The 16,895-nt window shown below is 38.7% G+C and overlaps 1 protein-coding gene across 5 annotated transcripts in view; it reads left to right on the forward strand.

Moving 5' to 3' along the window:
- The window catches only part of LOC149143188 (uncharacterized), a 121,391-nt gene that overhangs the window by 14,580 nt on the left and 89,916 nt on the right, over nucleotides 1–16,895 (forward strand). For 2 of the 5 annotated variants that reach the window (XM_089447370.1, XM_089447369.1), the window contains exon 2: nucleotides 4,938–5,038. The exons of the other annotated variants lie outside the window; for them this stretch is intronic. The gene's annotated coding sequence lies outside the window, so the exon portion shown is untranslated. The remainder of the gene's footprint in view (nucleotides 1–4,937; nucleotides 5,039–16,895) is intronic. 5 annotated transcript variants of the gene reach the window in all.

Below are 16,895 nucleotides of genomic sequence, written 5' to 3' on the forward strand. Positions count from 1 at the left end.
GTGAGGTTATCCTTTAAGAGTTGGAGAACTTGTTGTTGATGCTCGATGTGATCTTCCACTGCTTGAACCTTGGAATTTTCTCTTAAAGGTGATGTGATGGATGGTGGATGATATCCATAAAGTGCCATAAATGGGGTCATTTTTGTTTGTTTATCAGATACAAAGCAACGAAGATATCCTTCCAAACATTTGTTCACTATCTCAATTTTCCCATCAAATTGAGGATGATAAGGTGAGCTATGAGCTAATTGAGTACCAAGACAAGAAAATAATTCCGTCCAAAATTTTCCAGCGAAAATGGGATCTTTGTCACTTACTATAATCTTTGGATTCCCATGAAACTTTTGAATTGTTTCCATAAATGCAGTAGCAACTATATGGGCTTTAAAAGGATGAGATAATGCACAAAATTGTGCATACTTGGTAAGTCTATCAACTACCACCATGATGCCACTCTTTCCTTGAAACTTGGGTAAACCTATGATAAAATCCATTGAGACATCCTCTCAACACTGACTTGGAATGGCTAAAGGATGTAACAAACCCCAGGGGTCTTAATTGTCTCAACTTTATTTTGTTGGCAAACCAAACATTCTGCCACAAACTTTTGAATATCAGATTTAAGGCCATCCCAAAAAATTTCCTTCTTGACCCTATGGTAAGTTATTAAAAAATCCTTAGTGCCCTCCTAAGGGAGAGGTGTGCAATTCCAAAAGAATCTTTTGTTTGAGTTGGGAATTCTTACAAAGATATAACCGATCGTTATACCATAATGAATCATTTTTCCAGCTAAATGTATCAGATGTATTGGGATCTTGCTGCAATTTTTGAATGAGTGACCACACCTCTTCATCAATCTTCCTTTCATCCCTTACTTCGGTTATCCACTTAGGCTGGATAATAGAAATGGCACAAAGCAATGCTTCCACATCCTCATCCTTTCTTGAGAGTGCATTTGCAACAACATTTTGCTTCCCTTTAATGCAGATGATTTCAAAGTCATAACTCAACATCTTTGTCACCCATTTTTGCTGCTCTTTTGAATATAATATTTGTTCCAAAAAGTATTTAAGACTATCATGATCTGTTTTTACCTTGAAGTGTCTTCCCATTAGGTAAGGTCGCCATTGCTTTAGTGCATGTAGTATTGCCAACATTTCCTTCTCATAAATAGGTTTGTGTAAATACTTTCCTTTGATTGGACAACTTTCAAAAGCAATGGGTCTTCCTTCTTGCATTAAAACAACATGAATTCCATTTCCTGAAGCATCGCATTCCACAATAAAAGTTTTTGTGAAGTCTGGCGTAGCTAAGATCGGTGCTTGGCACATTGCCTCTTTAAGATGTTCAAAGGCATTTGTTGCTTCTGGAGTCCAAGAAAATGCATCTTTCTTTAGTAATGATGTTAGAGGTGCCGCCATTCTCCCATAACTCTTAACAAACTTGTGATAATACCCTGTCAACCCGAGAAATCCTCGAAGATGCTTTATGGTTGTGGGGATTTTCCATTCCTTAATGGCTTTAATTTTGTTAGGGTCTACTTTAACACCCTCATGAGATATAATATGACCCAAATATTCCATCCTTCTTTCGCAACAATACTACTGGAGCAGAGAAAGAACTTTGACTAGGTTGAATTATACCATCCTCTAGCATTTCTGCAACCATACGTTCAATTTCACTCTTTTGGGCATAAGGATATCTGTAAGGCCTGATGTTTGGAGGAACACTTCCTGGAATCAAGTGAATCGCATGATCATGATCATGAATAGGTGGGAGGCCTTTGGGAGTCTCAAACACCTTGGAATGATTGTCCAAGACTTTTTGGAGATCTGGAGAAATAGATGATTTTGATGTTTGAACCCCTAGTGAGCATAATTGTGCAATTACACCTCGTTGTTATTTCTTCAGAAGCTTTGTCATGCCATTAGAGCTGATTATCTTTCCTAGTTTCCCTGCGATACCCCTTAATTCAACTTCATTTTCTTCCCAAAAATCCAAAGCTCTGATATCAAACGTTATGCAACCAACTCACAGAAAATATAGATCAACGACTTAAAAAATATTCTCTTTGAGGGCGAAACCTCCATGTGTGCGAATATTCTCTATGATTTTTGTAAGTTGTTACAGGGGCTGAAATTTCAAGGGATGACCAGAATTCATAAATTTGACTAGCGTTGACTTTGTTGACTTTTACGTGGTGGAAAGACTTGGAAGAGGGTTGACTTGGGTTCTTTGTGGTAGTCTTGGTCTTGGATATCTCACTTTGATCTGATTATATAAGAAGAGGATTTCTTGGGTTTTCCCCATTATGGTGTCTTTTCCCTGGCTTGGAGCCTACATCTTTGTGTTCTTTGTCTCTTGTGATCTTCATGTTCTGTACTTTTGGTAATTGCTCGATGAAGAGAACATTAAATTAACAAGAAGCCAACAAACACTCACAAGTAATTATCAAGTTATGCAACCAACTCACAGAAAAGATAGATCAATGACTGAAAAAATATCCTCTTCAAGGGGGAAACCTCCTTTACGTTACATAACGAACAATTCTTGGATGATAAAATGATAAGACCTCCTTTGTATATATAGGAGTCTAAGGGGTCACAATATAATCATAGCCTACATAACAATAATAATGCAAGGGCACAACAATAACAATAGTGGGCTTCAATGGGGCACAACAATAACAATATGGGGGCTACATGGGCACAACATTAACAATAAGGGGGATACACTAGTATTATAGGGACCTAACACCTACATATTTGTGTTCTTTGTCTCTTGTGATCTTCATGTTTTGTAATTTTGGTAATTGCTTGATGAAGAGAACATTAAATTAATAAGAAGCCAACAAACACTCACAAGTAATTATCAAGTTAAGAGAAATGTACCTAATCTTCATGCCTATTGGTTTCTCAACAAAAGAGGCTTGCATACCATAGAGATAAGTGCTACAAACAAGCTCGCATGTCACAAAGATAAGTGCCACAGAGAAGCTCACTTGTCATAGAGATAAGTGCCATAGAGAAGTTCGCATGCCACAAAGACGAGGAATAGAAAGAGAGGCACATGTCTGCAAGGTATAGAGCCTCACATCCTCAAGGTATAGAACCTCAAACCCGTACAAAACAGAGACATAAGAGATGATCCGAATCTGCCCATAATGAAAGTGAATAGGCTCAAAATATATACTTATTCATCCATGCGAAAAGACTTTTCTCTTGGGCAGGGTGACATGATCTAGGAGGACCGACTTGGACACTTTGTGGGGTAATAAACCAATTATTTTAAATTCAAATTTTCTCTTTTGATTTGCTAATGAAAAGACCAACCATAGCTACGAATTTTCAACAAATTGTTCAATTCAACAAGAGATACAATCTGATTTTCCAGTCAAATTAGGTCAAACAAGACCAGCAAACTAGCAGAGGTCAAACCTCGTTACGGTACCTAAAAATAGCCTCAGTCAACCTGCAGTCAACTACTCAGACACAGGCCGAATTTGGGTCTCGTGTTGCTGTGTAGAAAACCTCGGTCTGCTGCCAAAAACTTGGTCAACTGCCCAAAACTTGCCCAAAAGAATTTCGGTCAAATAGTCTGCTGTTGTATCCGCACGTGTGAGGTCAACACATGTCAAAAGGTGGATAAGCTCGGCTGCCACAGAAGAAATTCTTCCTCAGAAAACTTGACTTCTTTCCTAGACTCCTTCGTACGTGTGAACAAAAGATTTGATGCTTCATGTGATGATCCGAATTTTCTTATAAATGGTGAGGTCGAATGCCAATTTATAGTGGTTTAAGGAGCCTGAAATGGTGTGTCTCTTAGCTGGGACGACTTGACTTTTGTAGGCAATTTCAGAATATAAAATTTAAATTTTCCCTCTTTTATTTTCAGCTGACTTGAATCCAAATTATAATTTTTTGTTCTTTTTTATTTTTGTGGGCTAATATAATTGAAGAATACTGACCGCAGCTACCAAAATTCAACACCCACTCCATAGCCTTGATAATCCTATCTTTAGGGAAATCCCCCTTGAGTTGGAGAAGAGCCAAGCAAAAGTGAGAAAAAGAGCTATTGAGGTTATAGTGTGTAGCCTTCCTACATTGCAACATTTTGGCAGCCATGCCGAGGATAAAGTCCATTTCTTGAAGACATTCTTTGTTGAGGGTGTTGTTTTGAAGTTGTATACTCTGATTTAAGCAACTCCACATTTGATGCCTTGCTGATTTTTTGGAGGTGATCACATTAAGCAAATACTTGAAGAACTCACCTTCGTGACTCCATATTTCAATACTTTTATGAGGTATTATGGTATACATGCATTTTTCAGATTTCAACCTTAGATTTTATTTAATGGCTACTCTGAAAGGGAAGTTTCGGGGAGATTTGTTTAACCCTTTGGATTCTTCATGCATTCCTAGATCTTCACGTCATTTTCAGCCTAGTGTTTAGATTCATCATGTTCCAAGGTTTTGGGGACAATCCCATTTGGTTTTTATGCATCTTTCATCATTCATGAAATTTATTATAGATGATAGTATTGTCCATGAAGATGCTTTGATGATGGTTTTAGCATTTTCTTTGAATGGAAAGAACGCATGGTAGTGGTATTGTGATTTCACCACTAAAGAGATAAAGTCATTTCCAAATTTTGTTAAAAAATTTCAGAAATATTGAATGTATAGATATGATAATGAGGAACATGTAACAAGTTCATATGAGGCATATCATTGGGTTGAAATTTGTACTAAAATAAAAGAGAGTGTGATGTTTGATAATTGTCCATGAGAAGAACCCTTCAGATTCTTTTTTGGTTGAGATAAGATATGATAGTTATGCATACTTGGTGAAATATATGAGAAGGAAATATGCACATTTTTAAGTATAAATTCCTTCTTGTTCTCCCTTGCATGAGCCACTTTTATATTATATTTCAGAAAATGGTGATGGGTTTGTTGAAGAACATATTACAGCCCCAGATGTAGAAGACATTGGTGATAAAGTATCTACCTCATTCTCCCATGCAGACAAGGGTAGTGTAAGTCATAATTCTTTCCAAAATTTTGATTTTGATGATGTAATGGCTAATTTGGAGAGTGTTGTTATGGAAATGAAACCTTGTAAGAAGATGAAATGTTAAATATATGTATTTGTTCATGAGATGAAATGAGGGCAACCAAGTTTTGAAGTTATAGTGAAATTTTTTTCCCAACTTGATAGCAATAGTTTGGCGATGTATTACTGAAAATTGTTCAGGGATTCAATCTATGACATTGATGGGCTATTCTAGGGAGAAAAATCATGATTCTGAGCCTCTTTGACACCCATTTTTAATAAGTGAATGGTGATTTACAGCTATGTTTGCCCATATGTGATTCAAAAAAATTTCAGTTTTTGGAGCATGTTTGTAATGATGAAAGCACTGGAAATTTCCAGCCATCTTCTTTCAATTTTTGTGAAAGAGCACTTGATTTTTTAGTTGGAAATTATGTCTTTGGTGCTGGAAATAGTATGGAATATTTAGTTCAGATTTTATGACAATCATTTCAACTGTCAAATTGTGAGTAAAATTTTATTTCTAGATCTGAAATTTTGTCTCATACTCCATCTTTACGTTTGGTAAAAGACATTTTCTGGTTGAAGCAGCCCACACCATTAATTCTTGGAGGTATAAATGATATTTTTGTTGCAATTAAGTCTGTGGAGAGGCACATGATTGATATTTTGTAGGTTCATGATGCATTGCCATGTACATTTTCCAGACCGTACTTCATTCTTCCTCAACATTGAATTGAGTTAGCATGTACTGAAACATGCTCTCCTATTTCGGTATTTGGCCATATTGTAATAGAGATACCAACATACATAGGCCCTATTGTTAATGTAGCTTTGTTTTGATTTGTTGCCAAAAACAAGGGTAGAGTTCATGGCCTTGTGGTGTTGCTTGGATGATTGCATTGGTTATTTCATTTCACTTAGCATCATGTTTCATCCAAGGTTAGAGTAGAGTAGGATGAATAAGCTCAAAATACATGAGGATTAGTTTATTTTCATGTTCGATTTATTATTTTGGCATTATTGAAGCCAAAATTTGAACTTTGGTTTATTATAACGAAAAACATAGGAATAAGTATATGGCGTTTGTGGATGTTGACTTTGTTGATTTTCCACGACCTTGGTGTCTAGGATAGAATCTTAAATCTTTGACACTACCAAACCAAGAATCACAACGATACTACTTTGCACAATGGAATATAAACAACAATAAATCTACTAGTGCACAAAATATGGACAACTTTTACATTTTTCAACCCAAATCCGTTATATTAATCAACATATAATACAACATTCTAGGGCTCCCATACCAGGGATAATGGCCCTCATACATCCACTAGTACAAGAATACAAAACTGGGGCTTGGTGTCGGTCCATCAACAACCAATCTACCGTCAACAAGATACTCTGACCATCTGGCTGATAAAGTCCACTCTCTCAGCTCCCCTCGGTCATACCCTGTATCTGCCTGGTCCTTTGACTCCCGATTTGCAACTCCTGCCTCTATCAATGCTTCAAGTCCATCTGACCATTGAACCTCAGCGGTCAATCTACTCACTAGTTGATCGTTCGTCCATCAACGCATCAACGCATCGAGACTCCTGTAGAGTTGTTCACAGCTACACTTGTGAAAAACTCTCAATTTGCCCACTGCTACTCCTTAGCTATTGAGGGACTTCAACCCACTATGGTCTTCCTGCACTGCTCCAATGAAGACCAACATAGGGCACGAAGGGCTGCCACCTATCATTGCAAGATGTCCATCTCCCACAATGAACATAGGCTATGAGGACTTCCCATCATCTGTTGTAGAAGTCCTTCTCCACATACAAGTCTAGGGATGCTCAACTGCTCCTCTAGTTCGTCAACCCTTGAGCTCAACAATTGCCACTCTAGCAACCACCTAAGTCCATGAAGATGGTGCACACTGGGCTCCAACTTGGGCACTATCACGCTATCCTCCAACAGACCATAAATGCCCAATCCACTATCCACACTTGGTCCACTCTCACACTGCCCTCCAACAGACCACAAGTGACCAATCCTTGCTGTAGCATCTGCTCCTAGTTAGGGCATCCAACCACCTAGGAAACCCTTCCACATGACTGTTAACAGACTTCCAAATTTTCCTCTCCTAGGACATCATCCACTAGTATCATTTCAACCTGAACACATCAATACAATACATACCTAGCTTGCTCAGCTTCTGTGTCACCCCGGTGCAGTTTGTTACATGCTCATCCCTCACTCGCGCTGCCTGCGCTGGTGTTCCTGTACTCGTGCGTTCTTGCACTCACGTTCCTACACTCGCACGTTCCTACACTCGTGTCCCTGCACTCACATTCCTGCACTTGTGCTACCCGCACTCGAGCTGGCTTGCTTGGTGTGTAGACTATGAAAGATGCTTCTTGGATGTGTTAAATGACTCTCGTCCACTTTGTATTTATACACAATACAAGGGCTCCATCAAATAACATGTGTGGGCTTGACAACTTGTCACAAGGTCTCTAAACGCCTAACCGACCTTGACCAAGGCCACATATTGACTTCAAAAATTCATTTCTCTTCAACCCCAACTCGAAATAGGATGATTTTTGATGTGTCGGATTCGTCTCAACAAGTACTATCATCCTCATCCATCACATGTTGAAATCTCCCCATAGTTTTGTCCCCAACATCGATGGGTGCAAAACCCCAAGCTTGTGTTTCAAGCCCCAAAGTCCATTTTTGGAGCTCCTTCCTCCAAACCCTCGATCCTCAAGGCTTGGAATACCTCCCAAGTTACAAAAATCAACAGATTTGAATCCATATGTTCACATGGTCTTTATTTATTACAAATGCAATTTATTTCATGAAGTGGGATTTAAACAAGCACACTTATACAATTTTTTTGATTTTCTTTTGATGGGGTTTTATTTCATCTTTTTTTTTTGTTTCTCTTTCTCATATTTCCATTTTTTCTTTATTTTTTTCATACCCTCTTTTATAAAATAAAAACTAACTTATCAAAAATAAAGCATGTTACAACAGGCTTGTCACCAAAAGTTAGTTATTTGCACATTATTTTTATTTGATGGGCTAATGTAGGCTCAAATCAGGTAATTCGAACTCCTAATGAGTGTATAAATAGGAGAGACATGAATTCATTTTGTATCATCACTTGGATTGGATCATTCTCTCTCTTGAGAATTTCACATTTCCTTCTTAGTGAACGAAATTGGAGCATGGGTGAATTTTGAGGTTTGGATTGCATTTTCTTATCTTGGAGCTTCTTAATTGGTAAATGTCTTGATGGTTGGATATATTCTCTTACATGTAAGTACAATTTTGATGCTATTCTCTTTTACTTTGTCACATACATTGATCATGGGCTTTTCACTATTTTAGGGCTAATTTCTTCATTGTTGGAATTATGTTTCAATATAGCATATCTCTATGTTGAACGAATTTTCCTAGAGATCGAAGTTATCTTGATAAGCCATCTTAATTTGCAAACGAAGTATAAATGCTTTAAGGTCACTCTCTTTCTTTGCCCTAATGCTAAATGAAGTTGCCCTTAAAGCCTCCTTGAGCTAGAAACGAGATCCATTCTCATAATTGTTCTTGAATCCATATCCCCAAAGGAATTAGGCATTGATCCACCATAAGGTGATCACCTTAAAACTAGTGTTGCACGAAACGCCCCCCCACGAATCAAAACCCCGAAACGTGATCTGTGGGTGATCCGCCGATTGACGCGGATCGGGCTGGAAAAGACAATTCTTGCCCTGTCAGAATCGTCTAGCTCGATCTACATTTTGGAATTTTTGAAACGCGTTTTGGCCGGTGGATCGCTCAACCGAAACGTGGCGTTTTAGGGCTGAATCTGTACAGATCGCCACCGTTTCTGTTGGCAGTCGACCGATTCTGCCATGCGGCCCCACAAATGTGACTTTTTTTTTTCTTTTTTCTTTTTCTAGTGCTTGGGGTGGGTCCAAGATGGGTTAGGGTAAGGAATGAAGGGATTAAAAGGCCCTTTCACCTCTCATTTGCTCACTTGTATTTTTTGAGAGCTTGCAGAAGAGAGGAGAAGAGAGGAGAAAGAGAGGAGAGACTTGAGGAGAGCTTGGAGGAGTGAAGGAGGAGCTAGGAGAAGGAGGAGGAGCTTGGAGGAGTAAAGAAGGGTTTCCATCTACAAGAGATAAAGAGGTAAGTGCAAACCCCAAACTCCCTTTTTTTGTCATTGTTTTTTGTATTTTTCTCCTCCCTTTCCTACTTTTTCCCATTCTTTCTTCTTGCTCATTTAATTGCAGGTTGTCCACCACTTATATTCATATTCCAAGATGGTGTTTTTTTGGCTTCTATGTATCATTCCACTTTTGGTTTTAGTGATGGCAAGGGGGAGTAGGAATAGAAGGGAGGAAAAACAAGAGGATAGTGGTCCCCATATGAGTGACCCAATGTATGATGAGGAGGAAGGGTTTGACGAGGAAGGGGATGAACTTGAAGGGAACACTGAAACACTAGAGGGGAACGCTGCATTGACACCCTTGTGGAACTATGTGACCAAACTTGAAGGGGGAAAAGGTGGTGGAAGCTACAAATTTTTGTGCCCTCATGGTTGTCATGGAGGAAAACCATGTAGTGGTTCATATACCCGTGTGAGGAGGCATCTTTGTGGGGTGATGGACAATGATGATAAAAAGGGTGCTGTGGGGATACAAATTTGCCCAAGCATTTCAGCTGAACAAAGAAGAAAATACATCTAAATAGAGGGGGTTGCACAACAAAAAAGGAAGAAACAAAAACTCAGTATGAATCAAGTGCAACCTCTAGATTTGGTAACTCATCTCCCCATGGTACTTCTGCAAGCTTTGGAGGTAAAAGAACAATAATGGATTTCTTGAATGTTGTTGGGAGGGATGATGTAGATGGAAAGATAGTCCGATTTCTTTGTGCTTGCGGTGTACCATTCAATGTGCTTCGCTCTTCCTATTGGCATGAAATGGTAAAGGCCATCAATGAAGCCCCAAAAGGATACAAGTTCCCCAACTATGAGAAAGCTAGAACAATGTTATTAGAAAGAGAAAAAGCAAAGGTTCAAAGAGCTTTGACATGTTTTACAAATGAGTGGGTGGATTATGGGCTATCCTTTGTATCAGAGGTGGACAAATATTAGAAACCAACATTTGATAAATGTTCTTGGTGTTTCGCCAGTGGTGCAGTATTTATTACATGTCATGACTCCTCCATCAGCGCAACTTCCCAAAACATTACAGATCTCCTATTGTAATCAATCAGAGATGTTGGCTTGAATAATGTGGTTCAAGTGATCACAGATAATGCAACAAATTGTAAGGCAACAGGAAAAGTTATTGAGCATACTCATCCACACATCTTTTGGTTTGGGTGCTTGGTGCACACATTGAACCTTTTGATGCATGATATTGTGAAGCATAAAGAATGTGGAAGGATTAATGAGCTTTACAAGAAAGGGAAACAACTCATTAAATTTATCACAGGGCATACAAGGGTAAACTACTTCTATGGCACTTACTCCAAGTTGTAGTTGCTTAAACTTGCAAAAACAAGATTTGCAACTTATTACCTCACCTTTAGGCGGCTAGTGAAGGTGAGACAAGTTTAACTAATATGGTGACTTCTGAATCATTTGAGGAAATTAACACTGATAAAGATGGTGCTAATGTAGCCAAGGGCATTATTCTTGACATGTTATTTTGGTCACAGGTTAAATATGTTTTGCAAATCACCAAACCAATTTATTAAATGATCAAGTTTGTAGATTCAATTCGGCCAATAATTGGGGAGGTGTATGAGCAAATGGATAGCATGTTGGGTAGATTAAAGACATTGTTGAGCCTAGAGATATCACCTTGTACAATTATATTCGTGCATAGGTGGAAAACTGATGGGAAATGCTAAATGTTCCATTGCATGCATTAGCATATGTTTTGACACCTAAATACTATCATCCATCATGGATTTCAACACCAGCACTTGGGAGGGGGGGAGCAGGAGAAAACCACACCTAGATCCAGAGGTTCTACAAAAATATACGATTGCATTAGGTAAATTAGTCCCTGATGAGGAGGAGGCTTCCATGGTACGTAAACAATTGAACAACTATACGCTTAGCACTGGTCCATTTGGGAGCATGTATGCAATTAGAGATCAAGAGACTTTTTCTTCTCTTGAGTGGTGGAACATGCATGTAGGTGCTACTCCACTTCTACAGACTTTGGCATTGCGGGTGCTATCACAGGTGGTAAACACTTCTTCTGCAGAGAGGTGTTGGAGCTTTTATTCTTTCATCCACAATGTTAAAAGGAACATGTTGAGTTTAGACTAGGCAGAGAGCTTGGTTTATGTTCATTACAACTTGCGATTGTTGTCCCATTACTGTGATGATGCAAAGACTAATAAAGACCTTAAGGTTTGGGACAAGAATCCAAAGGAGCCCAATTTGGAGGATGGAGTGTTGCGATTAGAGCAATTAGAGGATGCTCTTATCCAGTTATGTCCATTGTGGTATGAATTTCAAAATTTAGTCAATAAGTGGTATTTCCATTGAATTCAAATGTGACAATTTTGGCTATAAAGCATTTCTCTAATTCATGTTTTTAATTTTTTTTGTTAACTAGTGGTTTTTTTTTGTATGAATTTTTTGAGCGATTCTAGGATGATGATGATCGAGTTGAGTTGCCACCCCCATCTGGTCCCTTGGTTCCCAGGTTCCATGGTTCAACACCAACAACAGGGGCTTTGTCTTCATCAGTTTCAGTCCCACTCCCACAACTTCCACAGGCACCATCTTCTTCATTGCCACCATGTGGAGGCCCACCGCCACGTTCTCTTCATGGTGGAAGGAGGAGAGATTAGTAGATATATTCACAATTTACTACTTTTGTCATAGATTAATCATTAGACTTGTAGGCTTGTTGTGAATTTGAACCTTTTTGTCTTGGCGGTGACCAAGTGGCCTATTTTGTAAACATTATTATTTGAATTTTGGACATGACTAATGTTGACAGTTGCTCACTTGCTAGATAATATGCTTTATGTTTTATGTTTTATAATATGCTTAAATGTTTTATGTTTTATAATATGCTCAAAAATTTGATGTATGTTTGTAATTGCTGGAATATAGATGGTTGATGCTCGGATAATTAATCATTGATATACAATGGAATCATGGATGCCATATCTATCTTGATTTATGTAAAAATATGCATGTTTTCATGTCTTCTGCAACTAATTTGGTATTTGGGATGTTTGTTTTGAATATATATATATATATATATATAGTAGACGCTTTCGAGATACCTTGCTTCCTAGATTTTTGGAAAATGACGCTTCCGCGTTCCTGCTTCCAAAAAACGTCCCCATTTCGTCCCCGCTTAGTGCAACATTTCTTAAAACCTCTATTTCTTCACCTTTCCCCCCCTCTTTTCTAGGTCTAGCCACGCTGGGCCACCTAGGGCATCATTTTACCAACAAAGTAGCCATAGAAAAAGTTTGACCTCTTGGCTTCTATTGCGCTGGTGTGTCCTCAAGGTCTTCTCCAAATTTGAAGAAATTCCAACGACGGGATTACGAGATATCCCAAGCCCTAGCCTTGAGACCAAACTTTGCCTTAGTGTTCCCTAGGCTAGTACCTCATAGGATCAATTTGGCACCTCTAAGTGGAAACTCTTGTTTTGATCCTTTCCCCTTCCTTGTTTAGGTTAAGATCATCATTGGTTGCTAAACTCCCTCCCCTTAACCTAACTTGGGTCCACTTGGTCCCGTGTGGTCCCATACCTTTGAAAAGTCAATTCTTCAAAAACCACTTGGGAAACCAAGTTCAATAAGGATTTTAGGGTTTTGGAAGCTCCTTTACAATTCACACTCCTTGAACCTAGCCCTTAAATCTTCATCTCCTTATCCTAGGGAGCTTTGTACCTTGCTTAAGAAGCAAGCAAGTCCCATTCTCGAGCCTCCCCTAGGAAAGGGTCCCTGAGATCACTTCACACCCATCTTAGTTGATCTATCCTTTATAAGTGATTCTCTATATATCAGGTGTCCTCCCATCGGTGAAAGTCTGTAAAGAGTAGGAAGCTTTAGCTGTGGTGACATTGGACTTTAGCTTCATTTTTGCTCTTGACCTAGCAGGTGCCTCTCTAGGACTACCCTGTTAGTTTGAGCGGTAACATTTTGGCGTTGTTGCTGGGGAGGAAGAAGGTCTACCTCCCTAGTGAATCATTAAGGAATTGATTCATTAACGATATCTTTAAGCATTCCTCTAGCGACTTCCATCATTGTCCAAACCCCTAGTTTACTTGAAGGCGACAACATTCCTCCTTTAACTAGGGTTGTTGCAAAAATGGGAGAACAAAATTCATCACCTGTTGGAACCATCCTTCTCCGTGAATTTGAGAAAGTCAGTGATTCATCCCCAAAGATGCCATGTAGTTCCAAAATTGACCCAAAACAAGACCAACCCAAGATGACCAAAAGTGAAATACACTTCATTAGTGACTTTGCCCCTTTGAAATTGAGTGATCATCCCAAAATATTACCTGAAAAATATAACTGATGGTTACCCAAGTTCAAAGGGGTTGCTACTTGGATTGGCTTTATTGAGGAATTATATTGGCCAATGTCCCCTAGGATGATCTTTAATGAAGATAGGCTCATGATGCTTTTCGCTCTATCACTTGAAGGACAAGCGAGAGAATGGTACCTTAGCCTTACCCCAACATGCATAAAAGACTCTCATGACTTTGAAGACCTATTAATGAAGAGATGGTCATGCAATGCCCAAGGAACCTTTAACATTGAAAAATTCTATCAAATAACCAAGGGAAGGGAAGACGCACGAGAATTCATTAAATTTTTTTATAGGATAGTCAAGGATATACCTGATCATTTGAAACCATCTGAAGCTAATATAGTTGATAAATTCATAAAAGCTGTGGGTGGCCACTTAACTTAATGTATTAAGGGACAAGAAACCTTCCACATTAGCAGAAGCCAAAGAGACAACAATGGAAGTTAGGAAAACCCACGAATCTCGAAGGTATAGGTCATTGACCACCCTAGAGCTAAAGCCGAGATCAAGAAGGAGAAGTCCAAAGATCAACACGAAGAAACCCTCCTTGCCATCCTCAAGAAAATGGATAAATTCACTAAAGAAGCAAATGCACGTGACAGGGTTATCATGAATAAAATCACTGCCTTGGAAAGGGCCCAAAAATCTAGTTATATTCCAAAAGGAAAACCCTTTCCCAAAAAGCAAGGTGAATAAGATAGACCAAGCTTGTCTCAATTCCCAAATGCTTTGGCTCTAACTAATGCTATTGAGCCAAACTCATCTTTTGAGGACGAGGGAAGTGAAGAGGGAGAGAGTGAGGGTGAAGAAGTTGACGAGCAAGCTAACCTTGTCGAATTTGATGTCTTCAACATTTTGCTAGGAGCATCATATACACACCCTCCCATTGGTGAGGTCACCCTTAAGGAAGAAAATGAAGAATCCATTCCCAACTCTAATAGCAAGGGAAGGTTCAAAGGTGTCCAATATTCACGAAAGGAAAATAACAAAGACCCTACAACCTCTAAGGAACCATCTAAATAAGACTCATTGCCCAAGCACACTCCTCCCAAGGAGTCTCTCCCTGAAATTCCTCCCAAGAAGGATCCCCCAACCAAAGCCAATTCAAAAAAGGATCCTCCAAGGAAGGAAAACATCAAGAAGAAAGAGAAGGGAAAAGAGGCTAAGCTTGACATTGACATAGGGGTTGTCATAGGAAAAATAACCATACCCGTTCCTTTGAAAGAGATTGTAAAACTTCCCAAGCAACAACAACAAATCAAGAAGTCCCTAGGTATTCAGGAAGAATAATTACCCGAAGACTTACAAAACATTCATATTCCTGACCGAAACCCTGGGTGTGAACCATTTATGCTCACTTTGGCTATCAATGACCTCTTCTTACACAATTGTATGTTAGACTCAGGGGCTTCTGCGAATATCATGCCCTTAAAAGTTATGAAGCAATTGGGTCTTAGCATCACTCGACCGTATAAGAAGGTATGTGGTTTAACTCCAAGCTTGTATAGGCGGGTTTGGAGCCATCATATTCATTTAGGCCCACTTTAGGGAGTCAATGCCACGTTTGAGTCATAGGGTCACTAACAAATGGGTGAGAGTTAGGTCCTACAGGATTGGATGATTCAACTCCCTCTTATTGGGATGGCCAGGGCTAGTATTGGTATTCCTTGAATTGCTAGTACATTGCCATGAGTTGGGACAACTAGTTGGGGACTCTCAATTTGGTGAGCTTTGCATTGATAGAAGCAATGTTTTACTTGTTAGAGGTGTGGGTGTGGTCTATTTTATGTTGTAACTCATCATACAAAGCTTCTAAGGTGGAGACTTGGTTGTCAAGTTTATTGTTTCTAGTAGTCATAACGATGGGGGTCCATAAGAAAAAAGTTACTTGAGAGTGGTACCAAGGTGATCAATGTTTCTTTTTGGGTCTATCGATATAGTTCTTGGTAGTGTTGTGAGTAGGTCCACTAAAAGGGCTAATGGGAGAGTTGTACCATAAAAATTAACATGACACAAGGATTTTGTTGAGATAGGTTCCAAATAAGGTCGTGGCCAAGACCCAAACTTTTTTTCTTTTATTTACTCTTATGGAGTTATACTCCTACTTGAATTATATTATGTTGACAAACTGCTGAATTGCTTCATACTGTAGTTTATTTAGGAATTTCATGAATTGGTAGCAGGAAGCATGGTGTTTATTTACTAAATGGACAAATTTTCAAGACAACTCCTTCTTTTATATGAGTTTGATGAACTGGAAACAAGGTGTATGGTTTTGAGGGTCCTAAGGATAAGGTAGTGCTAGGTGCTATAGCTCTCTAATATACATGCAGGGTCCAATAGTAGTAATTGGCCCAATTTCTCACGGTCCTAACCAGTGTTGATAATATCAGCGATATATCGGCGATATTTGAAAATATTGCGATATTTCCGGCAAAACGATATATCACCGAGAAAATATGGCAATATTTTCAAAATATCGCCATATTTTGAAAATATCGGCTATGATTAAAAATCTGAAAAAATTGGTTTTTTATGCTTGTCGATATTTGCTGATATTTTCGCCGATAAGATATTTTCTGGACCCTTGTCGATATTTTGTCGATACCAATATGATCAATATTGGTCCTAACTAAGGAGCTGAACTACTTGATTAACTAGGTGCTAGAGAGTATTCTTCTTGAGTGTTATTCTTGGTGCAACATGACAATTGACGGATTTATTTAAAGATGGTTCTAGGAAACCCAAGGGACATCTAGTGTACCTTAGGGTATGTGGAAGTGAACTTTTGTATATAGATGTTGTTTGATGTGGTATTACTTGTAGAGGTACCAACAAGGGTTACAAGAGTGTCCAACTAGGGGAATCCTCTTGTATTTCCTACATGTATGATTCTCCTTGCAGTTTTACTTGCTAAATGACAAATGAATGTGTTATTATAGACATCAAACCATGTCTCTAGCTTGAAAAAAGTCGCTCTAAAGCATGTGCTAAAAAAGTGCTTTGATACTAGTTGTGGTGTTCTTTCTGTGAATTGAAAGATGCAAAACAAAAATATGTGTAGAAATGATAAATTGCAATTGCTAGCCAAATAAAGAACTAGAATATCACAAACATTATAGTACTAGTGTGGAAAAAGTCGTGATAAAAACGTCAAAGTCCGAATTTTTGAGCTAGCTGATTTTATCGGCCGATTTTTGGCGACTTTTTGGAATATAAAAAAATCGGGATTTTATAAGAAAAAGTCGGG

This window comes from Pinus tabuliformis, chromosome X (assembly GCF_031772625.1).
Source record: "Pinus tabuliformis cultivar Carrire ecotype Pingquan chromosome X, CPIR1, whole genome shotgun sequence".
Taxonomy (NCBI): Eukaryota; Viridiplantae; Streptophyta; class Pinopsida; order Pinales; family Pinaceae; genus Pinus; species Pinus tabuliformis.